The sequence below is a fragment of the Bactrocera dorsalis genome, chromosome 4 (assembly GCF_023373825.1).
Source record: "Bactrocera dorsalis isolate Fly_Bdor chromosome 4, ASM2337382v1, whole genome shotgun sequence".
NCBI lineage: Eukaryota > Metazoa > Arthropoda > Insecta > Diptera > Tephritidae > Bactrocera > Bactrocera dorsalis.
The window spans coordinates 26,043,853-26,067,608 of NC_064306.1; the positions used below are offsets into that span (position 1 = coordinate 26,043,853).

Consider the following 23,756-nt stretch of genomic DNA (forward strand, 5'->3'; position numbering starts at 1 on the left):
CAAATCGAATAATCAGATAACTTTGACAGAAACCAAAAGTAACTATTTTTGAGGGCTTAAGAATAACAGTACTTTCAAAATTAGGTAGTTGTATAATTATAAAATCCATTCTAATCACTTTTTCCCTCCAAATAATTGACAGTCAGACCTAATCTCGAGCGTTTTACAGTAAATGATTAGGACATAAAGATGTATGCTTTGTGGCCAATTTCTTAAAAACGACGCATAAAGTGTCTCACATTCCAACAAAGTCATAAAATAAGCTAAAGCGAAATAACGACACACTGGAGCAAAAATACATCGCTCATTAAGTGCGCACCCAGAATATCTACGCAGAATGCGGAAAAAATAAACAGGCGAACCTCAAACAAATGCCTTCGGCAAATATTGCCACACAAAGTAAACAATTAAACAACCAACAAACCATACAAACCATACAAATACTAAACAAACGCGACACAAACAAATATTTTTAGGTATTTTCGTATATGTAACTGTTGCTAACAAAACTAACAGCTGCTCTGCTTCTCAGTCCCAAAATGACAGCCACATTGCAGAGACCTTACACGCAGCTTTGCTTTCCACGTGGAAAATGAAAGCCTTTAAAGGAAAGACATTTACAGATGGCATGTGCCGCCAGGGCAATTTAAGCCGAAGTAACTAGGAAAATATTGCCGACTAATAGGTGCAGCAATTAGCAAGCAGCGCCATACAAATGTAGGTTAATGAGCAGAAACGGGAGCAGTTAGGAAGTGGACTTGAGCACACGATGTAAGTGCAGGCGCACGAAGCAAAAATGTTCTATACTAAATTTCGCTTAATTACCGCTGCATAAGGTACATATTTGCTTGTGCGAAAGCGCTATACGCGGAAACATGAACATCTTCACTCATGCGTATACAACATAGAGAAATGTTAAGCATGACAAACACATACACACTCCTTTACACGCTTGAAAGCAGCCACATGCTTGTTTAAAAAGCGGCCCTCGGAACTTTTCGCTCAAGATGCCCTGCGGACTTAGCACTCAAAAGTGTTGCATCGAACACTTACACACTCAAACGCAAAGCGTTTACGCAAAGTGCTGAATTACATATGTGTCGCATTAATTATTGTCGCATTCGATGCTGCTGAAGCCACGGCATTCCATAAAATTTCATTGGCATTCCCGCCCGACCAGCACTAACGCATTGTTGTCAACGCGAAAACTGCAAGTGGCATTACCAACTAACAATAAACTCACGCGCACCAACAAAATGCATAAGAATATGAATTGTGTAGCGCAACAAAATGGTGCACTCGCGCGTATACGCAACATTTGAGTGTTTACAACAAAGACGGTTCATATTCATTATATTTTGTATACAGACTTAAAGGGTGGATTCTGAAGTGGTGTGTTTTCGAAATATTGAAGAATTTATTAAATAAATAAATACTTAAGTATTTTGTTTGTTTCCTTCATAGCAATAAATGATTCCATGGCTTATCGCACACATTTTACTCGATTTACTCTTCAGGCTTTCTTTCTAAGAACTTAAAGTACAATAGCAGCAGAAATAGGTTACTCCAAAACCCAAATCAAACAGTCACTCTTTATTGATGGATTTTGTCAATAAATCGATTTATAAAGAAACATATTGCACTGTACTAAAAATGTGCAACTACTTATTCTACTCAACCTGCGGTCTGTAGAGGATAATAATAAGGAATGCCCAAAATATATGGTTATAGATAGTAGTGGCTTCCTGCTATTTGGTACCAACTATTTATCATTTTTTATTGAAAATATAAAATTGCTTAAAAATTACTCATACAACTTGTATGACCATCTGCCAAAGGCACTATTTAGTCTCACAAACATCAAGTGCTAAGGTGTTCTTTTCGTCACCATGTATTTCATTTTACTAAGGGTACCAGTTGCAAGTTTTATTACAACGAAAAAAGGCTTACGGTGATTCAGTTTGTCAAACATAAAAGCAAGACATGCCTCGTTCTGGACGACCTTCGACCTCTTCAACTACCGAAATTATTAAAAAAGTGAAGGATTTGGTGCTTGAAAATCGTCAAACAAGTGTTAAACAAATGGCAAGAGAGTTTGACATCTCTAGCGGGTCCGTTCGAATGATTTTGGTGTATATGTTGAGTATGAAATGAGTTCTTGCTCGACTCGTTCCGATAATGCTTAATTTTTTAATAAACAGGTCCCTTTGGACATGCTTGGTCGTGCGTGGTCATGAAGAAGATTAAAACTGCCAATGAGATATGGGTTTACGAATTTGAGATGCAAACATATGAAGAATCATCGCATTGAAGGGGAAAAAATGAGCCGAAACCAAAAGACAACACTCCAAAGCCACTCAAAAATCAAGGTGATGGTGATTGTTTTTTCGATATCCGTGAAAGACGGTCAATAAGAAGTTCTGTTTGGCCGTATTGAGGCGTTTGCGTAAGAAATCCCGTCGAAAACGGCCGGAATTTTAGAAGAGCAATTCATAGGTTTTACACGATGATAATGCATCATTGCATTAAGCCATGATTGTGACCGAACTTAAAGCCAAACAAGCAACGAATACCATCGATCTTTCGATTTTTGCTAGTTCCTCGAACTGAAATTGCCGCCTCTTGGAAGCTGTTTTCAGTGGATCGATGAGATAAAACAAAAATCGCTGAAGAAGTTGAAGGCCATCCCAAAAAGTCCTTAAAAAGTGTTCGAAGACTGGAAAAATCGTTGGCATATGTGTATTACATCTGGTGGGGATTACTTTAAAGGCAACAAAATAAATAATGACGAATTTACAAATTCCGGATACTCTACTGTCACATTGAATAATAACAAAAACAGGTTTAACTCGTTTGCTGGGTCCTTTTATGCATATTCTGGGAAATCTTATCACAGCAATCTATACATTTTTTAGATCATTAGAAATACTAATACGGCCTACTAATTTTTTGAAAAAACCCTGATATTCTGACATGAGCATTTTTGATTGTAAATTAGGGTAGTTATGATATTAAGTTAAAATAAGAAAATATTAAAAAAACGCACAATTTTGGGAACTAAAAAGTAAGTTTTTTGAGAAGATAATTTTTCACATAAATTTTGATATTATGTGAAAAGGTGTGATCAAAAGTTATAGATTCTTTTATTATCAGCAACTTTTCCATATAATATTTTTCAATAGGGCTTGTAGTTTCACCGGAAATCCATACAAATTGGTTTTAACCATTAAATATTCAACCATTTCCTCCCTTTTCTCTTCCCCACCACAGATCACCTTAATAATTTCATTATTTTACATCACTTTCTTATCTTCTTTATATATATAAATCTTCTGACCGTGTGTTTGCCTTGGAATTGCTCCTAAACGGATGGACCAATTTTGATGAAATTTTGTGTGTACGTTCAAGGAGATTCGGGAATGGTTTATATTTACAATTTGGTCCACTGGAAAATGTTTTTTAAATTATTTTTTCATTTTTAATCAATTTTTAAATTTGGAATGTTTGACCGATGGATGGCGCTACCATCGCAGTATCCAATATTCAAACCTTAAATTGGCGTAAACGTGTATTAAACAAAACGATGCCAAAGAAAAAGGCGACATCTGTGGATCAAGTTTTTATCACATCGCTTAATATCTATAAAAGAAAGTGATGTTAGTTACTACGCTTATAACTAGAGAACGCCTGGACCGATTTCGGTGATTACCACCAATTCGGATAGGTCTCCTCCCAAACAAGGAGAATACTTTTTTTTTTTAGGGTAATTCCAAAAAGTATCTTTTTTCCATAAACATTTTTTTTCAATTTTTGTTTGTTTTGTTTTTCAATATTTTGATTTGTAAATTATTTGAATAGTTCAATTTCGGTGGCTTGCTTTTTTATTCCGGCTATTCAAAAGAAAAATTATTCAGTAAAAACTTTACGTGCGTTTCACACAAAGAGGTCAATTGCAGATTGAAATTTGTTACGAAGCCACGAAGAGGTCGCCCTAATATCGGTCCATCAAAGTATGGCAGCCAAAGGCAAGGCAAGGCAAGAAGTACTCCCAGGATGCGGTGACATACGTGCGGAATTATGGTTCGCGGTCAATAAGCAAGCGATCGTCACGATGTCACAGCACGACTTTTCAAACAACAGTTACGATGTTTCATGGAGTTTATCTTGGAGTAGGGTAGGTACATATATGTGGTACTGTTAGATGCTAAATGTACTCTGTTGAGTGGAAAAAGAGAGGTTTGCCACCCGCACACATTGTTCTTTGGATGGTGGATGGTTGTCACACCAGATCAAATTGATGAACTCATTTCTGCGGAAATTAATGATGCAGAGAAAGATCCAGTATTATATGAAGTGATGAAAACCAACATGGTTCATGGACCTTGCGGACACCACAATCACACTTCGGTTTGTATGCCTGACAATAAATGCGCGAAACATTATCCATGTGCTTTTCTGAAACACAAGCTGGAAATGATGGATATCCACTCTATCGGCGTAAATATCGAAGTTAACAACACATCAAAGTTGACAACACATGGGTCGTACCATATTCGCCACTATTGTCTAATTCACATTCAAAAGTCATGTGAATGTTGCGTATTGCAGTTTGGTGTAATCGATAAAATACGTTTGTAAATACGTCACCATAGGAAGCAACATGGCGGTTATTGGTTTTAAACGACACGGTCGATACGTGAACTGAAATAAAGTGCTTTGTAGGATATTTCTTTTGAAATTCATGAACGTTTTCCGACTGTTCCGACATCGAAGAAATTGTTACGCAGGAAGCAGGGTCATCCAGTAGATGGACATCCAGGTGTGTTCTCAACTAATGCATTAGAATGAACTTACACAATCCACCCGAAAAACAAATGCCCCTGAAGTTCACACACATTTCGCGATGATCAGCCTTCAAATCCGCGTTATGGGATACGACCAAAAATTACATTGCCGAAGACATTTTACATTGCATACGCTAAGAATTGGAAATGGGTCAATACTGATTGATACTTCCCATGGTCTGATATCAATCCCATATGCCGTTTATCAATTCACGAAAGATGGAATCATCACGAATGTTTATACGAACATTGGCCAAACTGTCGTAAGTACGATTCCTTGAGTGTACGAGCAATTTTAGCTGCCACAAATACCTATGTTGTTGACTTAAACTGGAAAATTCAAAGTCAAATTCCAGGAGACTTGCAATCATACAAATCGATCGATCGTCTGACAATGAAGACGACACCGTGAATTACCAGTGGAATTTGTAAATTCTTTGGAGAGGCCTGGTATGCCACCGCATCATCGCAATCTGATTGTGATGCACCTATCAAATATAAGGGACAGAATGCTTGATTCTATGGATTTCTTTTGAGTTCTAACGATTTGCCAATTCGGTTCAAAAGTATTCCGTTTCCAGTGAAAATTGAATTTAAAATGACGATCAACAGAATAGTCGCATAGTGGGTGGCATACATTTGGAAATGCTATGTTTTTCACACGGCCAGATATACGTGGCGTGCTCAAGAGTTGGAAAACCATCTTCTCTGTACATTTACGCACTGAAACAGAAACAAAAAATTTTTTTTTATCAAGCTGCGTTACATTGAAGAAAAATGTAGACAAATAGCAAATAAATGATTATCAATAAGATATGAATTTTTGTCTTTTCATTTCAAAACACATAATTTCGCGCAGGACAACGGCTGCGGGGTCAGCTAGTATTATTATATAATTTTTTATTTCTAATGTAACGGGTGATTTTTTTGAGGTTAGGATTTTCATGCATTAGTATTTGACAGATCACGTGGGATTTCAGACATGGTGTCAAAGAGAAAGATGCTCAGTATGCTTTGACATTTCATCATGAATAGACTTACTAACGAGCAACGCTTGCAAATCATTGAATTTTATTACCAAAATCAGTGTTCGGTTCGAAATATGTTTATCGACAAATTTTGTTCAGCGATGAGGCTCATTTCTGGTTGAATGGCTACGTAAATAAGCAAAATTGCCGCATTTGGGGTGAAGAGCAACCAGAAGCCGTTCAAGAACTGCCCATGCATCCCGAAAAATGCACTGTTTGGTGTGGTTTGTACGCTGGTGGAATCATTGGACCGTATTTTTTCAAAGATGCTGTTGGACGCAACGTTACGGTGAATGGCGATCGCTATCGTTCGATGCTAACAAACTTTTTGTTGCCAAAAATGGAAGAACTGAACTTGGTTGACATGTGGTTTCAACAAGATGGCGCTACATGCCACACAGCTCGCGATTCTATGGCCATTTTGAGGGAAAACTTCGGACAACAATTCATCTCAAGAAATGGACCCGTAAGTTGGCCACCAAGATCATGCGATTTAACGCCTTTAGACTATTTTTTGTGAGGCTACGTCAAGTCTAAAGTCTACAGAAATAAGCCAGCAACTATTCCAGCTTTGGAAGACAACATTTCCGAAGAAATTCGGGCTATTCCGGCCGAAATGCTCGAAAAAGTTGCCCAAAATTGGACTTTCCGAATGGACCACCTAAGACGCAGCCGCGGTCAACATTTAAATGAAATTATCTTCAAAAAGTAAATGTCATGAACCAATCTAACGTTTCAAATAAAGAACCGATGAGATTTTGCAAATTTTATGCGTTTTTTTTTTTTAAAAAGTTATCAAGCTCTTAAAAAATCACCCTATATTATTATTTTCTTAGAAAAGATATGAAGTGCTTTCAATGCGTTCGTGAGAAAATGCAACTAAGTCAAATATAAGAAAATAAAGAAGGCATTTTAAACTTAAATTACAAGTTCTTTTGAAATTTAGTTGCATGTGGTAGACAGAACACACCTTATGAAACTCATTTGTTATTTTATGTATTTTTTTTTTGTATGTTATGTAATTTTAAATAAACAATTTAATTGTAAAACAAGTCCCAAAAAGAATTGTTAAAATGATGATACAATCAAAAATTAAAAAAAATCATAAATTTGACATAAAATATTGTCATACCTAGAAATTTCACTTAGATATTGATTCAAGATATGCTAGGTGGTACATTATTTCCTGTCGCTTTTATGATTTTTTGTTTTTTTTTTTATTATGTTTTATTCTGCATTAAGTGGTGTCCATAATTAACCTAGTTTTATTAAGAAATTAAGATTTTGATGTAATAAATGTGAATTCTGATTTCATCCGAAGCTTAAGGAATTTTTAATCATTTGGGGTACTCACAACCTGTCATAAAGCATCGTAAAGTCGTAAAATTATAAACTTTTACACTTGTTTAAAAAAATTGTTGTTGAATTGCATACAAAAATGAGTTTACACAATTACAATTTTAATGCTATGTTTTGGAATCGTTATAACTCATAACTTTATGAGACTATATGAAGCCCCTAATTATTTAAAAGATTATTTAAATAAAGAAAATTTTAAGAAATATACTTACTTCTGTCGCAAAACAAAGAAATTCTTCGGTAGTGAATTGCTGAGAATGCCTGAAAGATAAGAGGTTAAGAGCAGTGATTAATAAAATGTAAATCAATTAAAGTTGCTTGAACTTTAATCTGAACAGTTCAGATACACTGAAGAGAAATCGATAATTCTTGTTTAAAATAACCATAAAATAGCTGAAATATAGAGACAGGCCAAAATAAAATGAAGAACGCAAAATTTCAAAAATATCCATTCGATTGCTTGAGAACTATTCTAACGTTAGCAACGTGGCCGATTACCTAACCGACAGCACTGAAAAAATAATTTAAAATAATTGTTGAATTAGGCACGAATAACTCTAAACAAATTAACAAAAACACCGCACTTGCCACCCTAAATTAATTACTTTAAACTTACCACCGATTTTACATACAATGTTGTCCTTCAAACAAGACGCGCCGACGCAACCAAGCGTTATCTCAAAAAAACGTACAAATTTCAGCATTTAGAGGATTACGAAAGTGATTATCAAGTGTTTTTAATTCATTAATTTCATTATGTTTGAGCTTAAAAAGTGATAAGCAGGCCATAACTCACACGAAATTCGAGAGCAGCCGCTCGACTGTATTAAAGTGCAATTACCCAGGCAGTGAGCAAAAGTATGTAAAAATTCAGCGCGCATATAGTACACACGATTACATAACAAGGCATACTCGAGCAGCGCACACAACATAACTGACAAAGTGAAAGGAACAAAGCACATAATGATGCGGGTGCTGGCACATAAAAGAATGCTTCAGTTTAATTAGATACAAAGCCAAATAATCACAGGCGTTTACGCCAACACTACACACACATAGACATGCGCGCATGAATGAGCCTTACGCATCATTATCTTCATAAGTATGCGCTGAACTTTATGAGTGGAAATGAAAAAAACGTGCTTAAATAAGGTGAAGGTGAAATCGGCAACCGAAATGGTCGTGCACGCAGACACTTATACACCTGCAGATAATGAGAAATTCTCGACGATAATATTTTCTACCTTCTAGCTACCATTTTTGCCTGATCCTGCATGTTGGCAAATACGAGAGCAGCAGAGAAGCTAATGTATTTCATAGTGACTGTAAAGGCATCAACGTTCCAACGGAAAGTATGTTGTTATTTTCATTTCATCAAAAGCAGCAGACAGACTTATATATGGCTCATACCAAATGTATTTCAGACCCAGTGAGAAAAAATTGCTAACGCATGACACAAATTACTTTCTACCAGCTGGTTTGAACGTGTTTGTATCTTACATCAGCTTAAAACTACTTGGCTAGAGGCAATTGTGGCACGCATACTCACATATCTGTATGCAAAAAGTCACATTTCAGCGCCATCCAAGGTAAAGACAGCACAATATTAGATATCGTTTGCCTTGAAAGCTTCTTTGCACGTACGGGCACTGGAATTCTCTTTCAGATTTCGCTTTTGTCGCCGACATATTAAGCGTATTTGTTATTCTCAACATTCCAGCTTGTTGCATGCGCAATGACTTCTAGTTGTAGGTCATGTCCGCACACTGTGCTGTGTAAAAGTGACAAGAATCTGAGTAATAACGCAGTTATTTTGTAATCCTATTCGATTCACACCAACTAGTTATGTGTTAATTTATTACGTCGGTGCAGATATGTGAGGGCGCTAGTGCAGTTAACCTTGTCGTGGAAATCGTTCAGCTGCGCAAGTCGAATGTTACGTATACGACAAGGTGTCCACAATTTACAGCAGCCTTATAAAGGCAAGAATACATTAAATTGTTTTGTAATCTGGAGCTTTCGTAAACATTTTAAGATATTTTAAAGCTTTCTCAGTAAATATTATTAATTATAAAAAAAGTGTCTCTCACTCCATCACTGAATACTCAGTATGACAGCTCCGTATTTAATTTAAGGTTGACTGTCCTAAACTCTTATTAATAAATTAATTGCAATTAAAGTAAAGATAATAAATTAATGAAACTTTGAAAAAACATAAATATAAACTTAAACAGAAAAAACACGTTTGTACCTTGCAGATAAATTAATTTTTAAAGTTAACCCCCAAAACAGAAATATTCAATAATAATTATAAAATTAATAATTATAAAATACTGAAAAAGTAATCTACTTTTTCCTTTTCCCATAATGGTATTTACCAGTTTTCAGACAAGCTTATATGATTTGATAACAACCGTCGTCGCTTTAAAAAACGAAGATCTCTTCCGGGCTTGAAGCTCCTAACACAGGTAGTTGAAGGTATCAAAAGAGGTCAAATTCCTAGGTTTCAGATTAGACTTAACTTTACGGTGGAATAGGCATGAGGGATTAATACTGTACAGAGCCGTTAAGGCACTCATGAAATGCAGACGCCTAACCGGTGGATACTTGCATTGTCACTTATGGAGCGGTTGCTTGGGCATCGAGGACAACGCAGTCTTCGGTAGGCCTACAACAATCGAAGTTAAAAAGGCTCGCCTGTGTCTGCGCTTCAGAGGCAATGTGCACTTGGCCAACCACAGAACTTGAAGTCATGCTGGAATTCACACCGGTGCATGTAATGATCAAACAAGCAGCACAGGGTTTTGGCAAAGGAAAAATAAAGTCGTCTCAACAAAAGAAGGCCTTAGGAGAAGACACACTACTGGCCCGTAACCAAGAGACGGCGTTACGAAGAGGGTGAACTTCGCAAAAAAGTTTGAAATTACTCTCGACAGCACTATCCAGTGGTACACTAACGGTACCGCATACGAAACTATCCATAACAGTGGAATGTTTTCTGCATCTTTCAAGCAGAAGTCTTTGCTATAAGTCAATGCACAGAAATCAATCTCCGACGCAACTATCGCAACCAGCGTATCGCTGTACTCAGCGATAGTCAAGCGCCACTTAAAGCGCCGTGTATGAAGGTGTAGCCAGCAGGAAACTGGCCAATGAACTAGCCCGCTCTGCGACTGCTTCCAGGATGATGGGGCCAGAACCACGCTTTGCGGTTGCCCCGCACAGAGAAAAGAGTTGGAAGAAAACAGCACTGGTAGCAGGAATGCGCCATGCCAAGTTAATATTGGGAGGTTACACCCTAGCAATGTTTAGATATATAATCAACTTCCCCTTAAGCTGTATAGGCTCACAAAACACTTGCCCAACAAGGGCATAGTCTCTTCCGCCAACTGAGCGATAACATCACCTACAACGCACCCAGCAAGATCCTGGACGTATTCAGAGTGCTGGCCTTTGTGACCATATGCCTCTGCAAAAAATATTCAAACTCGTTTTACTTATATCAAGTCTATTTAGATTTGTGCAATATATTACTGCGGCAATAGCGATTATATTCAGGCAATATAAATCACACAATATTGGCAAAAACGCAATATTGATTTCGTTTTAATTTTAAGATAAACTAGGCAAACCGCGCCGATGTTATCCACCTGGCATAAATATGACCAGCAATCACATTCTAATTACAGCTATTTCAATAACGTCAATAACAGGCAGTATACAATTGCAAATAGCACACGCTAAAGTTTAATATGAGATTTGATATAATCAAAGCCGATCAAAGGCGCTGCATTAAGAGCTTCAGCAGCACTGTGTGCTCCAAACCAGCTGTAAACCGAATGTCAATAAATACGGAATTATGGCGTAGGTGCTTTACTATATATTTGGTCGCTGAATTAAATGATTTCAGAATTTATTGTGCAATTATTTGAGCTTGTGCTGAATCAACAGCGATAAATATGTATTTGAAGTCGAAAGAGTATATTTGGGGGTGTTTTAATACTTGAGTCTGCTTAATTGCACGGAAGTTGGCATTTAACCCACACGTGCAAATAAATAATAAAATTTAAGCAAACACAGTATATTCAATTTAATCACAGCGGCATTTTACTAAAGATTATCGTATATCTAGTAACTAATTGATAGAAAAAATCAGATTTCAGACCTTAAAGCAACTAATATATTTGTTTGATGTACCTTTATTATGGTAAAATATACAGTTGGAATTAAAAAACAAAAACGATTTTTTTATTTTATTTTCTTAATGAACATATATTTAAGAATACAAACAGAAATCATATCGTTCCGGTGAATATTTTCGAGGTTATACGCAAATTTGAAAAGGCGTTTGCGTTTCAGAGTGCTGGAAAGTACAAGGCAAAACTTTAAACTCGTTTTCTTTAAAATAGTGTTTTAAAGAGCCAACATTACTCAAAAACGGCTAAGCCGTAATTAATCGATAATTTTTCTCAACGATAAATACTTTTTATATAAAATATATAGAGCCGAAATTTGGTCGAAAATCGATTTTTTATAAGCCGTCATTTTGTCAAAACATCTTATTTTGCTTATCTCTTCGATTAATTACTAGATTTAACATTACTTTAATGAATAATTTTTTTCAATTTCAGAGGATCTACTTCAAAGATATGGTGGTCACCGCAAACGTCTTTTTTGAGAGGAGCTCCCAGAGATCAGCTGCAGTTCCTTTCCAAATAAATATTTTTACTAATATGTATTAAGCTTTAAAAAACAGTTAAAAGATAATGTGTGCACAAATTTTTGGATCAATAAATTTAAAAAATTCTGGAAATTCCCTTTTTTAGAGTGTCCATAAATGAGCTTTTTATTTTCAGCCGTGCATATTTCTGCATATTTCACTTTTCTGGTACATTTAACATGGGATTATTTGATCTAACTGTAATAATAAAATTTTTCTTCAAAGCAAGTAAACATAGAAATTTAAAAGTATGATTCTAATACAAAAAATATCTCACTAACTTTTTCATATAAACATTCCTTTAGAAGTTATGCGCGGTTAAAGTTTTGCTTCAAATGTACTGTCTCAGGCAGTACACCGTGTCGTATGAGCAACAGTGAATGTAAGTACAATATAAATCACTTGTATAAAGGTGCAGTATATTTGACGTAAAAATTTTACTGCGGATAACTTGTAAAGGAATTTTTTATGGAAAAAATCACCCAGAAAGTTTTGTACTAGAATTTTGTAATAGAATATCACATTTTCAAAGTTGTGGATTTGGATACTTAATACAACATCCCATGTTAGTACAAAATGTCAAAAAATCACATGTAAAAATTGTGGGAAAAGAAATATGACGTAGGAACTGTTTAAATTGGAAATAAAAAGCGTGTTTATTTTGGATCATTTTATTTAGGACAAAAACAGAAACTTAAAGATGTTTGCAAAAATATTTCATGGGAAATAAAAGACACATTAAGGTACTGATGGATGAAATATATATGTATGTATGCATCGGGCGCGACCTTATGAAATTGATTTAGTATATATTATGAAATCGGTACAACATAAGTAATAGTATTGAGCTAGGGAAACCAGAAAAGATGATCCGGTAAAATTTGCATATAATAAGAGTGTTGTCATTTCTCAGAAAAGTAAATTCCAACCCGATATGCGTAAGAAGCATGGCTATAACATGGAAAAGGTTTGGGAGGCATATTGGGGAGAACTTACATAGATAATATAATTTTACAAAACAAGAAAATTCTAAATTGATATATTTATTTGAAATAAAATACTGTACAACATTAAAGTTGTTTATAAAAAACTGTAATACCAACGAAATTAATTTTAAATCGTTTTAGGCAGAAAGTTTTAGAACAAAGTTTGCATGGAAAATTAGACAATTATCAGAGTTCGTCAAACTGCAAAATTACCATAACTAAGCCACGAATTAATATACAAACTTTAAAGGAGCAGGTGCCAATATGGGGCGTGGCATCACCCACCTTTTTGGGAAATTACGTATCTCTGGACCAACTCTACCAATTGCAAACACATTTCGTACTTAGGATTATTTTAACATTTTTATGGTACAATGCGAAAATGGGCGTAATCGGATGCCAACTGCGCCTACTTTCTATATAACCCAATACAAATACAATCTGATTTTTTCACTTTCCACAATGCAAGCCAAGCACAAATTTGACTTTGACTGAATAGTGTCCTTAAAGTAGGCCAACTTATGACCAAAAATTGTCCAATTCGGAACAAAACTATTCTAGACGCTAAATACCGTATATGTGACTCAAAGTTTAAACTGAAAAACTTTTTACCGGGAATATTTGACAATCTGTGAGATATCTCTCTTCTTCTTCTTTACTGGCGTAGACACCGCTTACGCCATTATAGCCGAGTCAACAACAGCGGGCCAGTCGTTTCTTCTCTTCGCTACGTGGCGCCAATTGAATATTTCAAGCGAAGCCAGGTCCTTCTTCCCTTGGTCCTTCCAACGGAGTCGAGGTCTTCCTCTTCCTCTGCTTCCCACGGCGGGTACTGCGTTAAAACTTTCAGAGCTGGAGTGTTTTCCTCCATTCGGACCACAAGATCTAGCCAGCGATGCCGTTGTCTCCTAATTCGCTGAACTATGTCAATGTCGTCGTATATCTCCTACAGCTCATCTTTCCATCGAATGCGATATTCGCCGTGGCCAATGCGCAAAAGACCATAAATCTTTCCCTTACCCTTACCTTTCTCTCGAAAACTCGCAATGTTGACTCATGCAGGACGGGAATTATGAGTGACTTATAGAGTTTGGTTTTTGTTCGTCGAGAGAGGACTTTACTTTTCAATTGCCTACTCAGTCCGAAGTAGCACCTGTTGGCAAAAGTAATCCTGCGTTGGATTTCTAGGCTGACATTGTTGGTGGTGTTAGTGCTGGTTCCAAAATAGACGAAATTATCTATACTTCAAAGATATGACTGTCAACAGTGACGTGAGAGCCAAGTCGCGAGTGCGACGACTGTTTGTTTGATGACAGAAGATATTTCGTCTTGCCCTCGTTCACTGCCAGACCCATTTGCGTTGCTTTCTTGTTCAGTCTGGAGAAAGCAGAACTAACGGCGCGGGTATTGTGGCCGATGATATCAATATCATCGGCATACGCCAGCAGCTGTACACTCTTATAAAAGATTGTACCTGCTCGATTAAGCTCTGCAGCTCGAATAATTTTCTCCAGCAGCAGATTGAAGAAGTCGCACGATAGGGAGTCGCCTTGTCTGAAACCTCCTTTGGTATCGAACGGCTCGGAGAGGTCCTTCCCGATTCTGACGGAGCTTTTGGTGCTGCTCAACGTCAGTTTACACAGCCGTATTAGTTTTGCGAGGATACCAAATACAGACATCGCGGCATAAAGGCAGCTCCTTTTCGTGCTGTCGAAAGCAGCTTTGAAATTGGCAAATAGGTGGTGCGTGTCGACTCTCCTTTCACGGGTCTTTTCCAAGATTTGGCGCATGGTGAATATCTGGTCGATTGTTGATTTACCAGGTCTAAAGCCACACTGATAAGGTCCAATCAGTTTGTTGACGGTGGGCTTTAATCTTTCACACAGTACGCTCGATAGAACCTTGTACGCGATGTTGAGGAGGCTTATCCCACGGTAGTTGGCGCAATTTGTGAGGTCTCCTTTTTCATGGACTGGGCATAGCACACTTAAATTCCAATCGTTGGGCATGCTTTCGTCCGACCATATTTTGGAAAGAAGCTAATGCATGCTCCTTATCAGTTCTTCGCCGCCGTGTTTGAATAGTTTGGCCGGCAATCCATCGGCCCCCGCCGCTTCTTTGTTCTTCAGGCAGGTAATTGCTATTCGAACTTCTTTATGGTCGGGCAATGGAAAGTCTGTTCCATCGTCATCGATTGGGGAATCGGTTTTCGCCTTCTCCTGGTGTTGTACGTTCACTGCCATTCAGCAGGCTGGAGAAGTGTTCCCTCCACAATTTAAGTATGCTCTGGGCTCTCCTTTGGGGGTTCTACAGGAGTATGCTCCGGTCTTGAAACCTTCTGTAAGTCGCCGCATGTTTTCGTAGAATTTTCGGGCATTACCCCTGTCGGCCAGCTTATCAACTCACGCCAACTCACGCATTTCGGCCTCTTTCTTCTTCTGTCTGCAAATGCGTCTCGCTTCCCTCTTCAACTCTCGGTATCTATCCCATCCCGCACGTGTTGTTGTCGGTCGTAACGTTGCGAGGTAGGCAGCCTGATATCTTTATATATAAAAATTACGTGACAAGTTGTTTGACCATGATGGCCTCCTGAACTACTGAACCTATTTTATCAAAATTTAGCACACTGTGTCCAGTTTGAAGCAACTTAGGAGATATGATAGTCAAAACAATTCAGAAATAATAAATACCGTAAAATCTGCATTATGTGTATGTTATATTAAATGAATACTCTTTTAAGCGGGTCCCAAAATTTAATAACTGGACAGAAAGGCTGGTTCTTTAGTGTCTGTTTATAGAGGATTTAACTGTATATACTTCTAATCATACGCATGTATACACAATCCTTCAAAATATATAATACAGTTAACTTCCATAACTCAAATTGTATACAAATTTTCTTGCCATAACTGGAAGATTTTTTGTGGATTATGGTGATTCGAGTTAGAAAAGTTCAACTTCAAAAACGGTTTCGTTTTCAATTCGTAAATGAAATTTTCACTGTATTAAATAGTTTATTATATGAATAATAGTATGAAATGTGCACTACAGCAGCGCGTGGCTGGACTCATTATATAAATTCGGAGGGAGTTCTTTACTAATAATAATATGTCTGTATGTCAAAATGAGTTGAATTGGATAAATAATTTTTTAGCCCCTATATACACACCTAATGGAAAGATTTTCGAACTTCCTGCTAACTTTATGCCGCATTGGCGAATGTGTGAGTTATTTTAACAAAATTGAGGAAGAGTCTTTTTCTAATAAAGTTGCATCCTGGTGTTAAAATGAATAAAATCTGATAAAGACTTGCTCTAGACCCCAAATAACTTACAAACTTATGTACCTGAAGATATTTCACTGGCTTCCATCCTGGCAAGTAGCAAATGTTCGGTCATGCTCGAACTTGGCCCTCGAAGTTGTGCTTAACGGCAGCGCCGCAGTTGCAAATACAAGCTACAGCAGTTGCAGTTAAGGGTTTAGTACGTGGGCATATTGCCCCACAAGTCCAGCATAGTTAATTAATACTCTCTGAGCGTGTACTTTAGCAGACAATATGAATCGTGCATGCTGCCAGTTGACCTTGGCAATATCTTTAAAGGATTCCCCTTTCGGGAACAAAAACAAAAACTAACAAGTAAGGAAGGGCTAAGTTCGGGTGTCACCGAACATTTTATACTCTCGCATGATAAAGTGATAATCGAGATTTCATTATCCGTCATTTACATATTTTTTTAAACGTGATACCTCAGCTCAAATACCGTATTTGTGTAAAGTTTTATTCCGCTATCATCATTGGTTCCTAATGTATATATTATACAGAGAAGACATCAGATGGAATTCAAAATAGCGTTATATTGGAAGAAGGCGTGGTTGTGAACCGATTGCACCCATATTTCGTACATATCATCAGGATGCTAAGAAAATATTATATACCAAATTTCATTGAAATCGGTCGAGTAGTTCCTGAGATATGGTTTTTGGTCCATAAGTGGGCGACGCCACGCCCATTTTCAATTTTTAAAAAAAGCCTGGGTGCAGCTTCCTTCTGCCATTTCTTCCGTAAAATTTAGTGTTTCTGACGTTTTTTGTTAGTCGGTTAACGCACTTTTAGTGATTTTCAACATAACCTTTGTATGGGAGGTGGGCGTGGTTATTATCCGATTTCTTCCATTTTTAAACTGTATATGGAAATGCTTAAAGGAAACGATTCTGTAGAGTTTGGTTGACATAGCTATAGTAGTTTCCGATATATATACAAAAAACTTAGTAGGGGGCGGGGCCACGCCCACTTTTCCAAAAAAATTACGTCCAAATATGCCCCTCCCTAATGCGATCCTTTGTGCTAAATTTCACTTTAATATCTTTATTTATGGCTTAGTTATGACACTTTATAGGTTTTCGGTTTCCGCCATTTTGTGGGCGTGGCAGTGGTGATTCGAACTTAACCTTCTTATGGAGCCAAGAAATACGTGTACCAAGTTTCATCATGATATCTCAATTTTTACTCAAGTTACAGCTTGCACGGACGGACGGACAGACGGACGGACGGACAGACGGACGGACAGACGGACGGACGGACAGACGGACGGACGGACAGACAGACATCCGGATTTCAACTCTACTCGTCACCCTGATCACTTTGGTATATATAACCCTATATCTGACTCTTTTAGTTTTAGGACTTACAAACAACCGTTATGTGAACAAAACTATAATACTCTCTTTAGCAACTTTGTTGCGAGAGTATAAAAAAAGTCCGAACTTATCCCTTTCTTACTCGTTTGATTTCCGATTACCCAGCACCAAGTTATGAGAGGCGACACAATTGAACAATTTAACGAATTTGCCACACTGTGCATTATGGCCTTGTATTCACTGAAAATGCGTTCACAAAAGAGTTGGCGCAGGTTTCATGTACAAAAATTCAATAATTTTTATTGAGACAAATACATCGTCTAGTACAACGAGCTAATAATGCGAAAACCCGAAGGAAAAACACGCCAAACAACAATATTGCGATATTGGGAATATTTGTTTTAACCAAAAAGGTGGAAACGTGTTTGCAAAGCAATTCCACATTGTTTACATTTTCATTATTACTATTTCGACATGTTTTTCGTAGAAAATGAAATAAATCTGTAACACTGCAATAATGTACCAGCCGAAACAGCGACGAAGATAAAGGAGTTCACAGCTACCCGAAGCCTTCACCTTTGCGCGGCTATTTGTTGTTGATTTTACCCATTCCCATACATACATATGTACATATGTATGTTTTTTTATATCTGCCAGTAAATGCTGTTAATGCCTTTTAATGGAAAAATAAAAGGCCGCTTACACAAATATGAATAAAAATCGCAGAGCAAACGCCAAACAGCAACACTACTATTTACCGTTTAGTAGCCACATAAATACACGCATTTATAAATTTTTCTATACACACTGCAGAGGGGCGGAATGGCGAGCAGCCTGCTGTAGGGAAAATTATATTTAATGATATTTGCGCAGAGATTGTTTTTGCCGCAATCGCTCGCTCCGACGCTTATCAACCGCAGCTGTCTTAAACATGCCCAACAACAGCAACAACTAAATCACACACATACACACGCACAAACTTTTGTCGCTCTTTATCGCTGTCAATCAAAATTGATTGAATTTTTTTGCGGCCTTTTCTCCGTTTTTTGTTTGTGGCCCCCGAAAATTTATGTTTTCCTTCGTGCCACTAAATTACATTTTTTTGTGCTGAGATAAACATAACAGGGTGACGTCACGTTGGTGAGGCCGCAAGCCGTAATGAAAATGTGGCGATAAATATTTTCGGAATTTATGTACTCCCAAGTGGCTCATCGAGGAAATAAGGTTAGAAAAATGAGGTTTACTAGTTGGCTTTGTTTTCAACATTTCTCATTCACAGAGTGCTGCCATTGCGGGGTGGGGTATAACTGATACTGTACAATAAATTTTCCGTGCCTCTTGAAATAACTTGTTGAATCAAAGCGTTCAGATGTACTTAGCTTGCTACTACCTTATGTTGAGCATATGTAGACAGATAAGTAAAATATTTAATATTAGAAAATTTTATTGTTTTGTCAAATATATCAGAAGATAAATACTGAAAGTTACCAATGTTAAGATAATTTCGACATTAGCGGAATATAAAATTTGAAATAAGATAGCAGTTGGGTTAAGAACACCGTTATTTATAATTTCTAGCCAAAAAAGTAATGGCTTTCTGTAAACAAGTGCCAAGCACAAATAGCGTCGAATATCTATCGCACGATGCTTTTTCATCGAGAAATTATTGGCTAAAAAAGTGTAATTTTCTTAGTTCTCTATGACGATATATTGAAAAAAATGTGCTAAAACTTAAGCAAATCCGAAAATAGAAGGCAGCAGCCGGGTGTGATGCACCTGAGGTATGGTAATGTAATTGTAAATGGCCCTGTAAGCCACCCATCAGTTAAGTAACCGATTAATTATCCGACACCGCCACCCAATATTTTTGTTAAAGTTGCTATGAGTTTGTTAAGGACCAAATAACAATTCTAAACGAAATTAAATGACTGTCAATGTTTCCAGTTTCTCCAAAATGCAATTTACGTTTCGAAAATGAGTTTAGGGAAGTTGCGAAATACTTATGTAACTAGCTTTCCAATCACAAAATCGGGACTGATACCGAAAGTTGAAGAGGAAAGCGAGACGAATTTGCATATAAAAAAGCAAGAGGCCGAAATGCGTGAATACGAAGAGCTTGACAAGCTAGCCGACAGGGGTAATGCTCAAAAGTTCGTAGAAAAGATGCGGCGACTAACAAAAGGCTTCAAGACCGGATCATACTCTTGTAGAACCCCGAAAGGGGACATAGTAACCGATGCCCAGAGCATAATGGAGAAACCACTTCTCAAGTCTGTCCAATGGCAGTTAAGACATAAACCAGGAGATATCTCCAAAGAACATTATCTTGAGGTCGATGGACATCTGATGCAGAGAATTTGGTTATGGCAATGTTTTAATGGATTTCTGATGAACTGTCGCGATTATGAGCAAGTGTCACTTTGCCAAGCTTTCGAACAACAAACTATTCATAAAAAAAATGACCAACACCTTCATTTGTTATCTTTTGGAGTGCCTGCTATCTCAATCAACTATTGTGGATTTTTTCGTCTTTTCGTACAAGAAAATTTATATTGGACCAACTCCGAGTGCATAAATTTCAGTCCTCATGAGACTTGAAGTACACTACCTAGCACAGAACCCGTACAACATTCATCAGGAAACTTTTGGATATCAGCAGCAGTTTCAGTGCAACCGAGGTTATTTTTCAAATACGAAAACTGGCGAAATTACTTGTGTGCTCCAATTTGAGTTACATAAATACAATCTACCAGTAGATTTTAATTTATGCTGCAAATAATCTCACAGGAAAAATTTATTTTATGGTTTAACATATGAACTCGAGTGGACTATACCTAATAAGTTACTTGGACCACAAACTTTCGATAGTCTCCTACAGCAAATGAGTACAAATTCGCACATCCGAGCTAATAAATAAAGTCCACTGAGCTAAAAAGGAAAAAAGGCGACCAAATTTATACATTCATGCAGCAGCAGCATTTAAGTTGGTTCATTAAAAAGCCAGTCCAACAAGCAACTCGAGCGGCAAACAGCTGGTACAACAGTTGATTTAATAGCAAATGAAATTTACAGTTTTAAATAGAACTTTGCTCATTTATAACAATTTAAGGCATTTTCGGGGAAAAGCAAACAAAGTGTTGGCTAAGCTGCTTTCGAGCATGAAATAAAAACTAAAAAATAGAAAACGTAAACAAAAAGGATGCGACTTTCACAGAGGACGTAATCGTATAGATGTATGTGCGATGTGTGTGTGGAAAGTTCGGAAACCAAAGCGAAAGTAAATGGAAAATTGGAAGAACAGATTTTTTAATGCATACATTAGCAAATATTTAAGCAAATCACAGCGCCTCCTTGCTGAATATATAGTTTGCACACATACCCCACAGAGAATTGAAGTACTGAAGTGATACTGGTTTAGTCCTAAACAGTAACTAGACAAAGGCGACATCTTACGAGCGATCACTTGTCAATGCAAGATTGTGACACGTTACATCATAAACGAAACCAAGTTTGCGTTTGCTTTTATTCGAGAAGTTAAGCAACAATGTATCATAACCCACTCTGTCTCTGGTAAACTATATTTCTGTCTCTCGGGTCGGTAGTGCACTGATCTTCTATTACCATATTTAAACTATCAGTAGAGTAACAAATTTCAATTGCTTTGTTATCAAAATCTAAGAAACACACTTAAATAATACTTTAATTTTATTTTTTTAATAAATCGCTCTTCAAGTGGTATTATCCTGCTCTTATAGCGACTAGTTCATTTTCAATCCAAAGTCCTTTTAAGAAGCAGTATTTTTCTGACTAGTCGAATTTTGATCAGAAAACTCCAGTTGCTAAATATTTTTTCCACCGCTTTTGCTGTCTCCCTGCAGTTTGCTAGCATACAGCAGTTGTATGTGTGTATGTGTTTAGCATTTCGTGGAGGCATTTGTGGGTGTACGCGCGTCATATTGATTTTATAGCTGGTTGCATATTATCAACGAATTTTCAACTAAGCTGGTAAATTCGCCTGTGCAGCCTGAAATTTTATTTTTTCTCCTTTTTGTTTTTGGTTTTTTGCGAATTTTTCACAGTCACTTATGACACAGCTGTTGCCTTTGCTACAAGTTATGGGCGAAATATAGTTTCTACAAACAGAACTAAAACAATAATGATATATTGAGTTGATAGAATAAAGCAAAGGCGAAACTGCAAAAATATTTGCCAAAGAGATTTATTTCAGTTTATGTATTTTATAATGGCTGAGCAAGACGCCATGGGCGCTCCAAAAGCAATAAATGGTAAGCATTATGTAGAAAACATTGATGAAACATGATTTGCACATACTTAAGCATATGGTCATTTGGCTCTTTATTTTAATGGCATGCTAATGGACAAAGTAATTTCATGAAAAAGTATGCGAATGGAAGCTCTCTTTCAGCTTTTTATAATATTTTGAAAAGTTGTCAGATATTTTCACATTGGTCGACAAATAGTGATTAAGAAATCTATTTTTAATTTTATTGGTTTTTTTTGGACAAGTGAGTTATGATTTTCTATTTTTCTTATATACTTAAAAGTTGCTTATAAAAAGTTAGTTAAAGCAGAAAAATTTTGTTTTTAAAATTTTTTTTTTTATTTTGATTCGAGTAAGAAGTGAAAATTTCCGGTGTCTTCTAAGTCAGATTAACGTTGTGGATGCTTCAAATTTAAATTTTCTTTAATATAATATTTTGATTAGATCATTCCACAAATGAAATTATAGGCTTCCAGCTGTTACCTTAGATGGGCCATCACAGTCACTAGACTCCCATCCAATAGAGAATGTTTTGCCTTAATGAAAGTGAATATATAAAGGAAGCATTTCACGCCAGCCTGGAGGTCAGTTCTTGAGCAATATGCGGAAAATTTAGTTCCAGGTTGACGTTAAAGAAGTCAAACTAAACAGACAACGCGAGAGATTGAGGCAAGTATTGAAAAAACTTCGGCTATAACAAAACAATGTATTTTGTATAATTTCATTTTAAGGTTTTCTACAGGAACTCTATAAAAGTAGCCCGATAGGGACAGCAAACAACGCCATATTTTTTCCCGCTCTTTTGACATTTCGTTTAAGTAAGGTTTGCTATTTTATCATGAAACCCAACAATGAGTCGAAATTATTAATATTTACTAAAGAAATTCGGAATCAAGGAAAAATTTGAATCCACAGGCACTGCACAAAATGTTCCCGTGCCAGTGAGACAAAGAAGTGCCCGTAGTGTGAAAAATATTGCTGCTGCTTGCGCATTTATTGAGGAAGACCCAAGTCAGTCTCTCACACATCGTTCTCAAGCTTTAGGCATCTCTGTGATGTGGTTATGACGAATTTTGCAGAAAGATCTTGGCCTACATCATTAGAAGATCAAATTGACGCAATAACTGAAGCGCTTGACCACCGGAATCATCGTTTGTTCGTGAATTGGGCTGAACAACAGCTTGAAAATGATCCGGATTTTCATCAAAAAATCATCTTCAGTGATGAGGCTCATTTTTGGAAGAATGGCTTCGTAAATAAATCGCCATGATTCACCATTGCCTACTAAAAAAAATACGGTTTGGTGCGGTTTATGGATCGGCGGCGTCAGTGGGCCGTACTTCTCCTATGATGATCAAGATCGACATGTTATTGTGAATGGTAATCGCTACCGCTCAATGATAACCGAATATTTTTGGCGCGAGTTGGATGATGATTCCAATTCTAGACAATAAGTGGTTCCTACAGGACGGCACTACAAGCCACTCAGCGAATGTCAAAATCCATTTATTGAAAACTAAGTTTGGTGAACGTGTTATCTCACAAAATGGCCCAGTCAATATGTCACCTCGGTCGTGTGATTTGACGCCGTTAGACTATTTCCTAAGTGGCTTTGTCAAATCTATGGTCTATGCCAGCAAACCAGGAACAATTGTTGAACTTCGTACGAATATCGAACGTAAAATAGCAGCAGTATCGACCAATTTATGCTTGAAACCCGTCTAAAATTAGGTTCATCGTCTGGACTCCTGCAAGCGTGCCTGCGGAGGCCATGCAAAAGAAATCGAGTTCGAGTCCCATACATAATGGTATCGAATGTACTTTCACAGGAATAAATTATTATTTATTGATATACCAAACCGTTTTTTGTTTTATTTAAAAAACCAAGTCTATGACAAA

General features: G+C 36.9%; 1 long non-coding RNA gene across 1 annotated transcript in view; it reads right to left on the reverse strand.

The window, feature by feature from the left end:
* Positions 1-23,756, reverse strand: part of LOC125778439 (uncharacterized) — a 59,491-nt gene that overhangs the window by 25,538 nt on the left and 10,197 nt on the right. The window contains exon 2 of the long non-coding RNA XR_007422702.1: positions 7,444-7,492. This is a non-coding gene — a long non-coding RNA (uncharacterized LOC125778439). The remainder of the gene's footprint in view (positions 1-7,443; positions 7,493-23,756) is intronic.